Genomic DNA, 17,398 nt, shown 5'->3' on the forward strand with positions numbered 1-17,398 from the left:
GAATGTTATCTAGCAGACTTTATTAGCATTTTTCACAACCGTTCCACCCATTCCAGATATCTGGTGGAGAGACTCTTTTGTGGGTAGACCAAGAAGCTTTTGTATGCGGGATGATACAAAAGTTTTTTGTGAACCTTGGTCTATTAGGGCACGAATTTTATGGAATTCGCCAGCATAGTATATTGATACTACTGCTGTTGGTAGTAGGGTGGTTCCATGATTATTCGAGAAGAGTGTAGAAACCGGGTTTTTGTCTTGAGACTGTTGGGAGGAGGTGGCTCTTGCGGCGGCTTTCGATGTTGAGGCGCGCTCGTCGTCCGTTCTCCTAGGGGCGCCGGCTTGGGCATTTTGAGCTCTGGGGTTTGGTTGTGATTGTTGGGGTTTGGGCTGCAAATGCAGTAGCGAATGATGACGCTTTTGGCAATAAACGCACGTGAAACTACTTTTACATTCGTTCTTGGGGTGTGACGTTGATAAACAGTTTTCACAGTAACTATTTTCTCTCACAAATTTGATTCGGTCTGATACCGATAAATTCCTAAACCTGACGCAAGATTTGACTGCGTGGTATTGGTTGCATAGTCTACACGAAGCCGTTTTATTGAACTCCGTATGATATGCATGTGTTCTATTATTATTGGGCTGGGTCGAGTTTTGATTCACCGTTCGTGGTGTAAAACTGGAAAATTGGGGTTTCGCCTTGCCTGGTCTATAGGTACTTATTCTCTCTACTACCTCGTATCTGCTGGTTAAAAATTTATTCATATCATCCCAAAGTGGGAGTTCTTTTCGGGAGCTGAGGGATTGTTCCCATAGTGAAAGGCTTTCACTTGGCAGCTTGGATGAGCAGAGGTAAACGAGGATTGGGTCCCAGTCCGTTGTCGGGATTCCTTGGGTGTTAAGGGTTGACATGCAGTTGTTGATTGTTGTCTGCATCTTTTGTATATGCTCTCCGTTTTCAGCGAATATTGTGGGTTGGTTGAACAGCGTCTTCAATTGGTTGTCGACGAGTATCCTTTTGTTCTCGTACCTAGATCTGAGCGCTTCCCAGGCTAGCTCGAAATTATCATCGCTCAGTGGGTATTGCTTTACAATAAGTCCTGCTTGCCCTTTAGTTTTCAGGCGTAGGTGGTATAATTTTTGAGCGGGTGATAATTTAGGGTGGTTTTTATAGACTGCCGTGAACATATCTCTAAAGGATGGCCAGTCTTCGTATCCACCATGAAAGACTTCGGTGTCACATGGTGGTACTTTTAAATAAAAACCGTTTGGGTTTGAATTGTTTATTGGGTGGGCGGGTATTTGTTGTTGGTTGGTGCTAGCAGTATTAAAAAGCTGTAAGGCTTCTAAAATTTCCGATTTGCATGTTTGGTACGTTTCCATGCATTTAGCAAATTTTTGTTCAACTAAGCCGCTGACATCTGTATAATTATCAGAGAAACTTACATCTCGATGGGACTTTAGCACCTTTGCCCATATTTTATCTAGGTCTTCTAATTTGACCTTAAGCATACACTCTGATAAATCGGTAGCTTGGGAGGGTGACCATCTTGAGCAGTAAACTTCTACTTGGTTGCCGTCATATATGAATTTTTGCAGGCATTGGTCTGCAGTGGTCAATTTTTGGGTTTCGTCCGACGATTTTGGCATTATAAATTAGTTTGGTTTACTAAGAAATGGGAGCTTTTATTAAGCTGTGGAAATCGAAAAAAAATGTTGTCAAAAGGGCAAAAAAAATTTTTTTTGAAACCAGCCTAATGTACGCTTGGTTTTTTATACGGGCTTGTCTCAGCGCTTCTGAGTACAAGTAATGGGGGTAATATAATAATATAAATATTATAATATTTGTGTTCACTGGGCTTTTATTTTTTATTTTTTGAGAGCGGCTTAATGTGTACCGGCTTTTTGCTTTGTTATATGTACTTGTCTCAGCCCGTCTGAGCACAAGTAATATGGGTATATAGTACGTATGTATGTATATACATATATAAGTGGGTAAAATATATTTGCCGGTAAACTGTGGTGTACCAACAATACCTTTTGTTGCCGTGCCAATGCACTTGACCTATTGTTAACAAAGTAAATGTATGCCAATATGTGATCGATGATCTTCTTTGTTGCTTCCTTCTATTATGTAGTTACATATGGTCATGCAATTACTTTGTTGAGGGTGGGTTTTTGGCTTATGCAAAAAGATATACAAGTGCGTGTGGGTATTATGTAGGTTTGTATGCAAAATTAATTTTGGGTGCACCGGTAAAATAAACTTTAGGAAAAGTGATAAAAATTTGGCCAATTTTGTTGCTATGGGTTTTTTGTAAAATATATTTTATGTAATATATGTATATATGGGTAAATTGGGCATCGGTGAATTTCACGCTGGAAAAATATATATATAGCTCGTGGATGATTACCGAACTAAGTGGGTATATACATATATTACATATATACGTATATATTTTTATAATTAAGTCGATATTTAGAGCAACGAACTTTTTGGGTATATAGAACCGGGCAATGGATTTTCCGTTGGTACGGGAATGCCAAATTTATATGTTGAAAAATTGATATGTGTGTTTTGAAGGGACTGTACCTGTTGGTAACAGTGAGTAAGCAAATGAAATATTTTGCCGTTTAGGCTTTGATGTGGGTTATATACCCAGGGTCCGGATCTTTAGATCGGAGGAGTATATAAGTTTGAGGATTTTAGATTTGGGGTCCGTGCTTTAGACGAAGGGAATATATATGGGAATATATTGGGTAAAACGAGAGTACTTACTCAGACATTTTTATGTGAACTGTGTGTGACTTGTTGGTTTTGTGTTGTCCTTTATTGTATTGCTCCTCGTTGATGTTTTGTTCCTCCTTGTTGGTGTAGTTAGTGTTAATGTTGTTGTTGATGTGATGTAGATATATGTGTTTATATTCTCAAATAGCTCAAATATCAATTTTTTGTATTAAAAAATTTCCACACAAATTTCCAATTTTTTTTCTTCCTAAGGTTTAGCACTTCTGTCCCTTAAATTGTGTTTTGCTAACAAAAAATGTTTTTTTTTTTCAAGTGGATTTTTCCTTTTTCTAAATTTTCTCTCAAAATTTATTGTGTTTCCAAAAAAAAAACCATTTATTTAAGTTTTTCCAACTTTTTTGCCTTGTTTATTCACTTTAGCTTTTTTGTATGTTGTATGTTTGTATGTAACTTTTCTTTTTCTTTTTTTCTCAGAAATTTTCACTCTTTTATCATTTCTTTTTCAAAGGATTTTACTTTATTCCTTAAATTTTTCTTATTCAATATTTTTGATTTCTAAATTTTTTTGTTTTTATCACACCTTAATGTAAAATTTATATTTTTCTTTTGTGTTTTTGGGTACACACAATGTTTGTGTATGTATGTATGCATGAATTTGTGGTTCAACTTATTTTAAATAATTTTTTTTTTGTTGTTGTACTTAGCACTTTTGTATTTTTTTTTTTTTATTTTTTTTTGTTTTGCGTCAAAAAAATTCCCACTTTCTTCTCTGCTTTTTCCATTTTTTCTCTGCAAAGGATTTTATTTTTTCCATTTTTTCGTATTAAATTTTCTGATTTCCAAAAAAAAAAATTTTTTTTTGTTTTCACGCCTTAATATTGAATTTTCTTGTTGTTTGTGTGTATTTATGTACTTGTACCTATGTTTGTAAAATTTAAATTTTTTTGTTAAGCACTTTTATGTTGTTTTTTTTTGTAAAGCACTTTTATAGTTTTGTGGCCGTACCGAACCGCGTTTTGTATGTTAATTATATGAATGTATAAACTTTAAAATAATTTTGTTCTTGCCGCTGGTTGCCTTTTTAGCACCAAAGGACCATGTTTATTGCACTTTGCACTGTCCAAATAAATGGGTGACGCGTGAGTGTTATTTGTGAATTAGTATCTTCTTTGCATTACTAACATTAACAAGATATATAAAAAATGTTTTAATTGCGCGATGGCGGGTATGGGAAAGAACTCAGATTATCGAGTGAACTTTGTACGAGCACGGTGCGGTTTCGATGGTAGTTTTGAGTAAAATAAAAAATTGAGAGCGCGGTGGTGATTGGCAAGCCACAGCTGAGCTGCACTGCCTGCGCTTGGCCGCACTGGCCGGGTGTTGCCAGACGGAGGGGGCGGACTTAGTCCGAAAACTCGATCATGTCTTCAACAAGTATTATTATTACTTCATGTAAGTATTGTTTTCAATAAAACCGTTTAACTTAAAAAGTTTTTTTTAATTATCTAAATACAAATATATTTGAAAAATACCCAGTGTCCATATTTTGGGCTTGAAGGCCCCAGAAATGTAAAGGTTCGAAATTTATCCTTAAATCTATATTAGACGCCTGCAACAGTGAAAGTTGCACTCAATTCTGTGAAGGGGTTTCTGAGGGATGCGAGCACAAACATACAGAAAGACATACGCACGTTTTTAAACTATTGATTTGGGTTCAGGGAGTACATAAGGACGACTGCTATCAATTTTTCTGAAATATCTTTAACGAACATCGACCTTCTAAAATTTTATTATATGTATGAGTTATACTTTTAATTATTATAATACCTCTGACCCACATTTTGGCTTATATCTTTGAAACGCTTTAACATGTTTGTTAGTGTAAAATTAGTGAGCATTCTGCCTCTTTTGTTAAAGTTAGGGGAACCCCACATGGGTCTCCATGTATTGAAATCCCCGACTAAATATATTGGGTCATGGAAGTTTTTAGTAGTTGGTGGAGGTCGTTCGCAGATATATGTTCTGATGGAGAGATGTAAGTGCTAATTACTACAAATGGGATACTGGATTTTATTTCAACTGCGACAGATAATATTTTCGTGTTCAACACGATTTCGGATTGTTCCAAAGAGTTGTGCACTAAGAGTGACACCCCTCTTTTGTTTGGTGAGCTTTGCTCGATATCATTTTTGTTGTAAATGGAAAAGTTTTTTGGTATTGTTATGTATTAGAATTTTAATAAAGGTAAGTTTCTTGAAAGGCTATTATTTGATATTTTTTCTCTTTTATTAGTAATAAGAGTTGATTATAGTTATCTTTGTAACCATTAAATAAAGTTTCCACTAAAGAATCTATCTAACTACCATAATGAAATAAAAAAGATGTGATGAAAACATTAGAAGCTCAACGATCGAAAAAATTAATTTTCTAAATTCACTAAATTCTTATCATAAAAAATTTTAATATTTACTTAAAAATCACGCGTTTCGGTAAATTAAATACATTAATTTCAAATTATTCAGAGAATTACAAAAACAAAATACATTGATAGTATATGTTTGTTTGCATTTATGCCACCACCTTATAATGTTCTGCTGCTAAGATAAAAAGATATGGTTGCGGAGCTGGCAACACTATTCACCACCTTCATATGTTTTCGTTTGTTTAATTGCAACAACGAAAAAAGCGACAATTGTATCGACGGATTTTCCGCGAATAACTTTTAAACGAGATAAAAAATATAGTTTCTGCTTTCGGATTCTGAATCTTGACGCAAATACACGTCTTTTGATACCGCTATCGACATGTGCGACCCGAATTTAAAGTGCAGGACTTAAGTTGAAATTTTACTAAATTTGGAAATTAAAAAGCTTATATTTCATAAACTACGAGTTCCCTAGAGTTGCGGATGATAATTTTGTGATTTTTAGGGCCCCCTCCACGACTCGAAAAAAAAAGTTGGAAAATCGTGGCACCTTATTCAAAATATTCCCCGAGTGCAAATTAATGGAGTGGATAATGTCAGTTGTTGGGGAGGGGGGTGTGGAAAGATAGGGGTCATTTATATTGTATTGACAAACCTGTTTGTTTAGTAATTCGCTTAATAGATTTGAGTTGCTGTTTGAGTTGAAATTGAAATTACTTAGAAAATTATATTTTAGTAAGTGATTTGTTGTTGACATGTCTTCTAGATTATTTGCGTAATTTAAATGTTGGGAACTTTGAGAAGCTTGAGGGTTATCGTGACTCCTTGTATTTAATAGTGAGGAGGAATCACTATTGGGTTTTGTGAAGGAAGGGTTGGTGGGAGGGATTGTAGAATTATTACCGATGCTGGTTGATATTGTTTTTTGTACATTGGGTTTGAAGAAAACTTTTTAAACGGTTTTATTTAGCTAGACTTGACAGGGTGGACGGCCGGCACGAATTTTGTAATTGAAATTTAAGTAACTACCCGATAAGCTACAGGCTTGATACTTGGAATATAGTTCAGAACCCGATGACAATGCAATAATAAGAAAAAAATCGCCGCTAGGTGGCGCAAGGATCGAGATATTCACAAAAATCGTATTTGTGGTCCGATTTGGCTCATATTTGGAACACATAATACAAACGAGATAGAAAGCGACCTATGAAAAAAATCGCCGCTAGGTGGCGCAAAGATCGTAATTTTCAAAAAATCATATTTGTGGTCCGATTTGGTCCATATTTGGAACACATAATACATACAAAAATAGAAAGCGACCTATAAAAAAAATCGCCGTTAGGTGGCGCAAAGATCGTGATATTCCAAAAAATCGTATCTGTGGTCCGATTTGGTCCATACTTGGAACACATAATACATACATGAATAGAAAGCGACCTATGATGTTCGATTTGGCTCATATTTGGAACAAATATTACATACAGTCCTGTAGAAGTGACATCAAAATATTTTGGAGTTTGAGCAGGGACAAGCATACGTTGCGCAGAGTCGAGTAAAGTCTTTGGAAAGATTATGTATTGAGGACTTAGATTGCACAAAATTGTCAGAAAAGAGTCCTTGTAATAATGAGTCACTGAATGAACTAAATAGAATGAGAAATAATGGCAATTAAATAAAGACTAAAAAATTGAAAACAAAATAATAAAAAAAAATTTTTAAGTTAAACGGTTTTATTGAAAACAATACTTACATGAAGTAATAATAATCCTAAAAGCTAGAAAATATTTAGGTAGGTCCTAGGTACTAGTAATCACACTCCTCATCAATCTAGGGCGTTGATCAGACAATTAAATAAAAGCGTTAGACGCGTCAAATTTCTATTGATATTCGCATATAAGACCAACTGAACCTTAATAAGGTTATGCTACGCCTCAAATTTTTAGAAATTTTACGCGCCCAACGCTTTTATTTAATTGGCTGATCAACACCCTAGATTCATGAGGAGTGTGGTGACTAGTACCTAAGACCTACCTAATTATTTTCTAGCTTTTAGTATTATTATTAACGTCGTTTAACTTAAAATTTTTTTTTTAATAATTTAAATACAAATATATTTGAAAAATGCCAGTGTCTATATATTTGGCTTCAAGGCCCAGAAGTGTAAGGGTTTGAAATTTATTCTTAAATCTATATTAGACCTCGAATAATGCAACAGCGAATGTTGCACTCAATTTCGTGCAGGGGTTTCTGAGGGATGCGAGTACAAACATATAGAAAGACATACACACTTTTAAACTATTGATTTGGGTTCAGGGAGTTCATAAGGACGACTGCTATCAATTTTTCTGAAATATCTTTAAAGAACAGACATCGAACTGCTAGAATTTTATTATATGTATGAGTTATACTTTTAATTATTATAATACCTCTGACCCACATTTTGGGTTATATCTTTGAAACGCGTTAAAATGTTTGTTAGTGTAAAATTAGTGAGCATTCTGCCTCTTTTGTTAAAGTTAGGGGAACCCCACATGGGTTTCCATGTATTGAAATCCCCGACTAAATATATTGGGTCATGGAAGTTTATTAGTAGTTGGTGGAGGTCATTCTCAGATATATGTTCTGATGGAGAGATGTAAATGCTAATTACTACAAATGGGATACTGTAAAAATAACTGCGACAGATAATATTCTCGTGTTCAAAAATATTTCAGATTGTTCCAAAGAGTTGTGCACTAAGAGTGACACCCCACTTTTGTTTGGTGAGCTTTGCTTGATATCATTTTTGTTGTAAATGAAAAAGTTTTTTGGTATTGTGTATGTATTAGTATTTAAATAAAGGTGAGTTTCTTGAAAGGCTATTATTTGATATTTTTTCTCTTTTATTAGTAATAATAGTTGATTATAGTTATTTTGGTAACCTTTAAAATAAGTATCCAACAAAAAATCTATCTAACTACCATAATGAAATAAAAAAGATGTGATGAAAACATTAGAAGCTCAACTATCGAAAAAATTAATTTTCGATAGTAAGAGATTCCTCTGTTTCCATTGAGTGCAAGTTAATGGAGTGGATAATGTCAGTTGTTGGGGAGGGGGGTGTGGAAAGAATGGGGTCGTTTATATTGTATTGAAAAACCTGTTTGTTTAGTAATTCGCTTAATAGATTTGAGTTGCTGTTTGAGTTGAAATTGCTTGGAAAATTGGATTTTAGTGACTGATTTGTTGTTGACTTGTCTTCTAGATTATTTGCGTAATTTAAATATTAGGAACTTTTAGAAGTTTGAGGGTTATCGTGATTCGTTGTATTTAATAGTGAGGAAGAATCACTATTAGGTTTTGTGATGGAAGGGTTGGTGGGAAGGATTGTAGTATTATTACCGATGCTGGCTGATATTGTTTTTTGTACAATGGGTTTGAAGAAAACTTTTTAGACGGTTTTATTTAGCTTGACTTGACAGGGTTGACGGCCGGCACGAATTCTGTAATTGAAATTTAAGTAACTTCCCGATCAGGTACAAGCTTTAAACTTGGAATATAGTTCAGAACCCGATGACAATGCAATAATAAGAAAAAAATCGCCGCTAGGTGGCGCAAGGGTCGAGATATTCACAAAAATAGTATTTGTGGTCCGATTTGGCTCATATTTGGAACACATAATACATACCAGAATAGAAAGCGACCTATGAAAAAATCGCCGCTAGGTGTCGCAAGGATCGAGATATTCACAAAAATCGTGTTTTTTTCCGATTTGGCTCATACCTGGAACACATAATACATACAAAAATAGAAAGCGACCTATGATAAAAATCGCCGCTAGGTGGCGCAAGGATCGAAATAATCACAAAAATCGTATTTGTCAGGCATGCTTAACGAACGAAACGATATCATTTCGTTACGATAATCAACGCTAATAAACGGAACGAAGTCACTTCGTTTCATTTATTAACGTTAAGATCGTCAAATTAACGACTTCGTTTCGTTTATTAGCGTTGATTATCGTAACGAAATGATATCGTTTCGTTCGTTAAGCATGCCTGGTATTTGTGATCCGATTTGGCTCATATTTGGAACACATAATACATACAAGTATAGAAAGCGACCTATGAAAAAAATCGCCGCTAGGTGGCGCAAGGATCGAAATAATCACAAAAATCGTATTTGTCGCCCGATTTGGTTCATATTTGGAACACATAATACATACAAGAATAGAAAGCGGCCTATAGAAAAATCGCCACTAGGTGGCGCAAGGGTCGAGATATTCACAAAAATCCTATTTGTGGTAGAATTGGCTCATATTTGGAACACATAATATGTACAGAAATAGGAAGCGACCTATAAAAAAAATCGCCGCTAAGTGACGCAAGGATCGAAATAATCACAAAAATCGCATTTGTGCTTCGATTTGGCTCATATTTGGAACACATAATACATACAATAACAGAAACCGACCTATGAAAAAAATCGCCGCTAGGTTGCGAAAAGATCGTGATATTCAAAAAAATCATATTTGTGGTCGAATTTGGTCCATATTTGGAACACATAATACGTGATTTTCAAAAAAATCACATTTGTGGTCCCATTTGGTCCATATTTGGAACACATAATACGTACAAGAATAGAGAGCGACCTATGAAAATATCGCCGCTAGTTGGCGCAAGGATCGAAATAATCACGAAAATCGTATTTGTGGTCCGATTCGGCTCATATCCGGAACACATAATACATACAAAAATAGAAAGCAACCTATAAAAAAATCGCCGCTTATCGGCGCAAGGATCGAAATATTCACAAAAATCGTATTTGTGGTCCGATTTGGTTCATATTTGGAACACATTATACATACACGAATAGAAAGCAACCTATGAAAAAAATCGCCGCTAGGTGGCGCAAAGATCGTGATATTCAAAAAAATCGTATCTGTGTCCGATTTGTTCCATATTTGGAACACATAATACATACATGAATAGAAAGCGATCTATGATGTTCGATTTGGCTCATAAGAACGACTGCTATCAATTTTTCTGAAATATCTTTAGCAAACAGACATCGACCTTCTAGAATTTTATTATACGTATGAGTTATACTTTTAATTATTATAATACCTCTGACCCACATTTTGGCTTATATCTTTGAAACGCATTAAAATGTTTGTTAGTGTAAAATTAGTGAGCATTCTGCCTCTTTTGTTAAAGTTAGGGGAACCCCACATGGGTCTCCATGTATTGAAATCCCCGACTAAATATATTGGGTCATGGAAGTTTATTAGTAATTGGTGGAGGTCGTTCGCAGATATATGTTCTGATGGAGAGATGTAAGTGCTAATTACTGCAAATGGGATACTGGATTTTATTTTTACTGCGACAGATAATATTTTGGTGTTCAAAACGATTTCGGATTGTTCCAAAGAGTTGTGCACTAAGAGTGACTCTCCTCTTTTGTTTGGTGAGCTTTGCTCGATATCATTTCTGTTGTAAGTGGAAAAGTTTTTTGGTATTGTGTATGTATTAGAATTTTAATAAAGGTGAGTTTCTTGAAAGGCTATTATTTGATATTTTTTCTCTTTTATTAGTAATAAGAGTTGATTATAGTTATCTTTGTAAACATTAAATAAAGTTTCCATTAAAGAATCTATCTAACTACCATAATGAAATAAAAAAGATGTGATGAAAACATTAGAAGCTCAACGATCGAAAAAATTAATTTTCGATCGTAAGAGATTCCTTTGTTTTCATAGAGTGCAAGGGTTGGATTTTATATAAGGTGCCACGATTTTCAAACTTTTGTTGATTAGTAGGGGTAGAGGGGGTCCCAAAAATCACCAAAATGGAATCCGCAGCTCTAGGAAACTCTTAGTTTATGAAATATAAGCTTTTTAATTTCCAAATTTAGTAAAATTTCAACTTAAGTCCTGCACTTAAAATTTGGGTCGCAAATGTCGATAGCGGTATCAAAAGACGTGTATTTGGGTCAAGATTCAGAATCCGAAAGCAGAAACTATATTTTTATCTCATTTAAAAGTTATTCGCGGAAAAGCCGTCGATACTATTGTCGCTTTTTTCGTTGTTTCAATTAAACAAACGAAAACATATGAAGGTGGTGAATAGTGTTGCCAGCTCCGCAACAATATCTTTTTATCTTGGTAGAACATTATAAAGTGGTGGCACGTCGAAATAAATGCAAACAAACATACCCTATCAATGTATTTTGATTTTGTAAAACTCTTTGACGGGTTTGTCACCTCCAAGTCTTTATGTTAGTTTTCTTGTTGCCGGTGTCGGATCGGTTAAGGGTAATTTTTTTAAAGGTGTTCTACGCAGAATTACTGTGCATGGCCACCGAAAAGAGCTTTTTCAAATTTTTGGTAAATAAAGACTAGAAAAGTTAAAGATATATATACATCAGATGAAAGGTATTTTATAAGTTATTTTTCGATTTTTTAATTTTTGAAATCCATCCGCTAGTTTCGGAGATATTTTGATTTGAAAAATTCATAATTTCGCCCTTTGACATGGAATTACCCCCAAACCTTTCATTTGCACCAAAAAAGAAATATACCGTTGGAATCAGCATAAGAATCTCTATAAAATCCGATTTAAAATTTTTTTTTTTGACAAATGTCAATACCCCTTTTTCTAAATTCTTATCATAAAAAATTTTAATATTTACTTAAAAATCACGCGTTTCGGTAAATTAAATATATTAATTTCAAATTATTCAGAGAATTACAAAAACAAAATACATTGATAGTATATGTTTGTTTGCATTTATGTCGACGTGCCACCACCTTATAATGTTCTGCTAAGATAAAAGATATGGCTGCGGAGCTGGCAACACTATTCACCACCTTCATATGTTTTCGTTTGTTTAATTGCAACAACGAAAAAAGCGACAATCGTGTCGACGGGTTTTCCGCGAATAACTTTTAAACGAGATAAAAATATAGTTTCTGCTTTCGGATTCTGAATCTTGACGCAAATACACGTATTTTGATACCTCTATCGACATTTGCGACCCGAATTTTAAGTGCAGGACTTAAGTTGAAATTTTACTAAATTTGGAAATTAAAAAGCTTATATTTCATAAACTACAAGTTTCCTAGAGTTGCGGATGATAATTTTGTGATTTTTAGGGCCCCCTCCACGACTCGAAAAAAAAATTTGGAAAATCGTGGCACCGTATTCAAAATATTCCCGGAGTGCAAGTTAATGGAGTGGATAATGTCAGTTGTTGGGGAAGGGGGTGTGGAAAGATAGGGGTCGTTTATATTGTATTGAAAAACCTGTTTGTTTAGTAATTCGCTTAATAGATTTGAGTTGCTGTTTGAGTTGAAATTGAAATTGCTTGGGAAATTGTATTTTAGTAAGTGATTTGTTGTTGACTTGTCTTCCAGATTATTTGCGTAATTTAAATGTTGGGAACTTTGAGAAGCTTGAGGGTTATCGTGACTCGTTGTATTTAATAGTGAGGGGAATCACTATTGGGTTTTGGGAAGGAAGGGTTGGTGGGAGGGATAGTATTATTACCGATGCTGGTTGATATTGTTTTTTGTACATTGGGTTTGAAGAAAGCTTTTTAAACGGATTTATTTAGCTTGACTTGACAGGGTGGACGGCCGGCACGAATTTTGTAATTGAAATTTAAGTAACTTCCCGATCAGCTACAAGCTTGAAACTTGGAATATAGTTTATAACCCGATGACAATGCAATAATAAGAAAAAAATCGCCGCTAGGTGGCGCAAGGATCGAGATATTCACAAAAATCGTATTTGTGGTCCGATTTGGTTCATATTTGGAACACATAATACATACAAGAATAGAAAGCGGCCTATAGAAAAATCGTCACTAGGTGGCGCAAGGTTCGAGATATTCACAAAAATCCTGTTTGTGGTCGATTTGCTCATATTTGGAACACATAATACGTACAAAACTAGAAAGCGACCTATGAAAAAAATCGCCGCAAGGTGACGCAAGGATCGAAATAATTACAAAAATCGTATTTGTGCTTCGATTTGGCTCATATTTGGAACACATAATACATACAATAATAGAAAGTGACCTACGAAAAAAATCGCCGCTAGGTGGCGAAAAGATCGTGATATTCAAAATAATCGTATTTGTGGTCGAATTTGGTCCATATTTGGAACACATAATACGTGATTATCAAAAAAATTATATTTGTGATCCAATTTGGTCCATATTTGGAACACATAATACGTACAAGAATAGAAAGCAACCTAGGAAAAAAGTCGCCGCTAGGTGGCGCAAGGATCGAAATAATCACAAAAATCGTATTTGTCGTCCGATTTGGTTCATATTTGGAACACATAATACATACAAGAATAGAAAGCGGCCTATAGAAAAATCGTCACTAGGTGGCGCAAGGTTCGAGATATTCACAAAAATCCTGTTTGTGGTCGATTTGGCTCATATTTGGAACACATAATACGTACAAAACTAGAAAGCGACCTATGAAAAAAAATCGCCGCTAGGTGACGCAAGGATCGAAATAATTACAAAAATCGTATTTGTGCTTCGATTTGGCTCATATTTGGAACACATAATACATACAATAATAGAAAGTGACCTACGAAAAAAATCGCCGCTAGGTGGCGAAAAGATCGTGATATTCAAAAAAATCGTATTTGTGGTCGAATTTGGTCCATATTTGGAACACATAATACGTGATTATCAAAAAAATTATATTTGTGATCCCATTTGGTCCATATTTGGAACACATAATACGTACAAGAATAGAAAGCGACCTATGAAAAAATCGCCGCTAGGTGGCGAAAAATCGTGATATTCAAAAAAATCGTATTTGTGGTCCGATTTGGTCCATATTTGGAACACATAATACGTACAAGAATAGAGAGCGACCTATGAAAATATCGCCGCTAGGTGGCGCAAGGATCGAAATAATCACGAAAATCGTATTTGTTGTCCGATTCGGCTCATATCCGGAACACATAATACATACAAGAATAGAAAGCGACCTATAAAAAATCGCCGCTTGGTGGCGCAAGGATCGAAATATTCACAAAAATCGTATTTGTGGTCCGATTTGGTTCATATTTGGAACACATAATACATACAAGAATAGAAAGCAACCTATGAAAAAAATTGCCACTGGATGGCGCAAGGATCGAGATATTCACAAAAATCCTGTTTATGGTCCGATTTGGCTCATACTTGGAACACATAATACATACAAGAATAGAAGGCGACCTATGACAAAAAATCGTCGCTAGGTGTCGCAAAGATCGTGATATTCAAAAAAATCGTATCTGTGGTCCGATTTGGTCCATATTTGGAACACATAATACATACATGAATAGAAAGCGACCTATGATGTTCGATTTGGCTCATATTTGGACAGTCCGGTAGAAGTGACATCAAAATATTTTGGAGTTGGAGGAGGGACAAGCATACGTGGCGCAGAGTCGAGTAAAGTCTTTGGAAGGATTATGTATTGAGGACTTAGATTATAATAAATTTTCAGGAAAGAGTCCTTGTAATAATGAGTCACTAAATGTACTAAATAGAATGAGAAATAATGGCAATTAAATAAAGACTAAAAACTTGAAAATAAAATAATTAAAAAAAAAATTTTAAGTAAAACGGTTTTATGGAAAACAATACTTACATGAAGTAATAATAATCCTAAAAGCTAGAAAATAATTAGGTAGGTCCTACGTACTAGTCATCACACTTCTCATGAATCTAGGGCGTTGGTCAGACAATCAAATAAAAGCGTTGGACGCGTCAAATGTCGATTGATAATCGTATATAAGACCAACTGAACCTTAATCAGGTTATGCTACGCCTCACATTTTTAGAAATTTCACGCGCCCAACGCTTTTATTTAATTGTCTTATCGACGCCCTATATTGATGAGGAGTGTGATAACTAGTACCTACGATCTACCTAATTATTTTCTAGCTTTTAGTATTATTATTACTTCATGTAAGTATTGTTTTCAATAAAACCGTTTAACTTAAAAAGTTTTTTTTTAATTATCTAAATACAAATATATTTGAAAAATACCCAGTGTCCATATTTTGGGCTTCAAGGCCCCAGAAGGGTAAAGGTTAGAAATTTATCCTTAAATCTATACTAGACGTCGAATAATGCAACAGTGAAAGTTGCACTCAATTCTGTGAAGGGGTTTCTGAGGGATGCGAGCACAAACATACAGAAAGACATACACACGTTTTTAAACTCTTGATTTGGGTTCAGGGAGTTCATAAAGATGACTGCTCTCAATTTTTCTGAAATATCTTTAACGAGCAGACATCGACCTTCTAGAATTTTATTATATGTATGAGTTATACTTTTAATTATTATAATACCTCTGACACACATTTTGGTTTATATCTTTGAAACGCGTTAAAATGTTTGTTAGTGTAAAATTAGTGAGCACTCTGCCTCTTTTGTTAAAGTTAGGGGAACCCCACATGGGTCTCCATGTATTGAAATCCCTGACTAAATATATTGGGTTATGGAAGTTTATTAGTAGTTGGTGGAGGTCGTCGCAGATATATGTTCTGATGGAGAGATGTAAGTGCTAATTACTACAAATGGGATACTGGATTTTATTTTTACTGCGACAGATAATATTTTCGCGGCGCAAGGATCGAGATATTCACAAAAATCCTGTTTATGGTCCGATTTGGCTCATACTTGGAACACATAATACATACAAGAATAGAAGGCGACCTATGACAAAAAATCGCCGCTAGGTGGCGCAAAGATCGTGATATTCAAAAAAATCGTATCTGTGGTCCGATTTGGTCCATATTTGGAACACATAATACATACATGAATAGAAAGCGACCTATGATGTTCGATTTGGCTCATATTTGGACAGTCCGGTAGAAGTGACATCAAAATATTTTGGAGTTGGAGGAGGGACAAGCATACGTGGCGCAGAGTCGAGTAAAGTCTTTGGAAGGATTATGTATTGAGGACTTAGATTATAATAAATTTTCAGGACAGAGTCCTTGTAATAATGAGTCACTAAATGTACTAAATAGAATGAGAAATAATGGCAATTAAATATAGACTAAAAACTTGAAAATAAAATAATTAAAAAAAAAATTTTAAGTAAAGCGGTTTTATGGAAAACAATACTCACATGAAGTAATAATAATCCTAAAAGCTAGAAAATAATTAGGTAGGTCCTACGTACTAGACATCACACTTCTCATCAATCTAGGGCGTTGGTCAGACAATTAAATAAAAGCGTTGGACGCGTCAAATGTCGATTGATAGTCGTATATAAGACCAACTGAACCTTAATCAGGTTATGCTACGCCTCACATTTTTAGAAATTTCACGCGCCCAACGCTTTTATTTAATTGTCTTATCGACGCCCTATATTGATGAGGAGTGTGATAACTAGTACCTACGATCTACCTAATTATTTTCTAGCTTTTAGTATTATTATTACTTCATGTAAGTATTGTTTTCAATAAAACCGTTTAACTTAAAAAGTTTTTTTTAATTATCTAAATACAAATATATTTGAAAAATACCCAGTGTCCATATTTTGGGCTTCAAGGCCCCAGAAGGGTAAAGGTTAGAAATTTATCCTTAAATCTATATTAGACGTCGAATAAATTTATCCTTAAATCTATACTAGACGTCGAATAATGCAACAGTGAAAGTTGCACTCAATTCTGTGAAGGGGTTTCTGAGGGATGCGAGCACAAACATACAGAAAGACATACACACGTTTTTAAACTCTTGATTTGGGTTCAGGGAGTTCATAAAGACGACTGCTCTCAATTTTTCTGAAATATCTTTAACGAGCAGACATCGACCTTCTAGAATTTTATTATATGTATGAGTTATACTTTTAATTATTATAATACCTCTGACCCACATTTTGGCTTATATCTTTGAAACGCGTTAAAATGTTTGTTAGTGTAAAATTAGTGAGCACTCTGCCTCTTTTGTTAAAGTTAGGGGAACCCCACATGGGTCTCCATGTATTGAAATCCCCGACTAAATATATTGGGTTATGGAAGTTTATTAGTAGTTGGTGGAGGTCGTCGCAGTTATATGTTCTGATGGAGAGATGTAAGTGCTAATTACTACAAATGGGATACTGGATTTTATTTTTACTGCGACAGATAATATTTTCGTGTTCAAAACGATTTCGGATTGTTCCAAAGAGTTGTGCACTAAGAGTGACACTCCTCTTTTGTTTGGTGAGCTTT

This window comes from Eurosta solidaginis, chromosome X (assembly GCF_040869045.1).
Source record: "Eurosta solidaginis isolate ZX-2024a chromosome X, ASM4086904v1, whole genome shotgun sequence".
Lineage (NCBI taxonomy): Eukaryota > Metazoa > Arthropoda > Insecta > Diptera > Tephritidae > Eurosta > Eurosta solidaginis.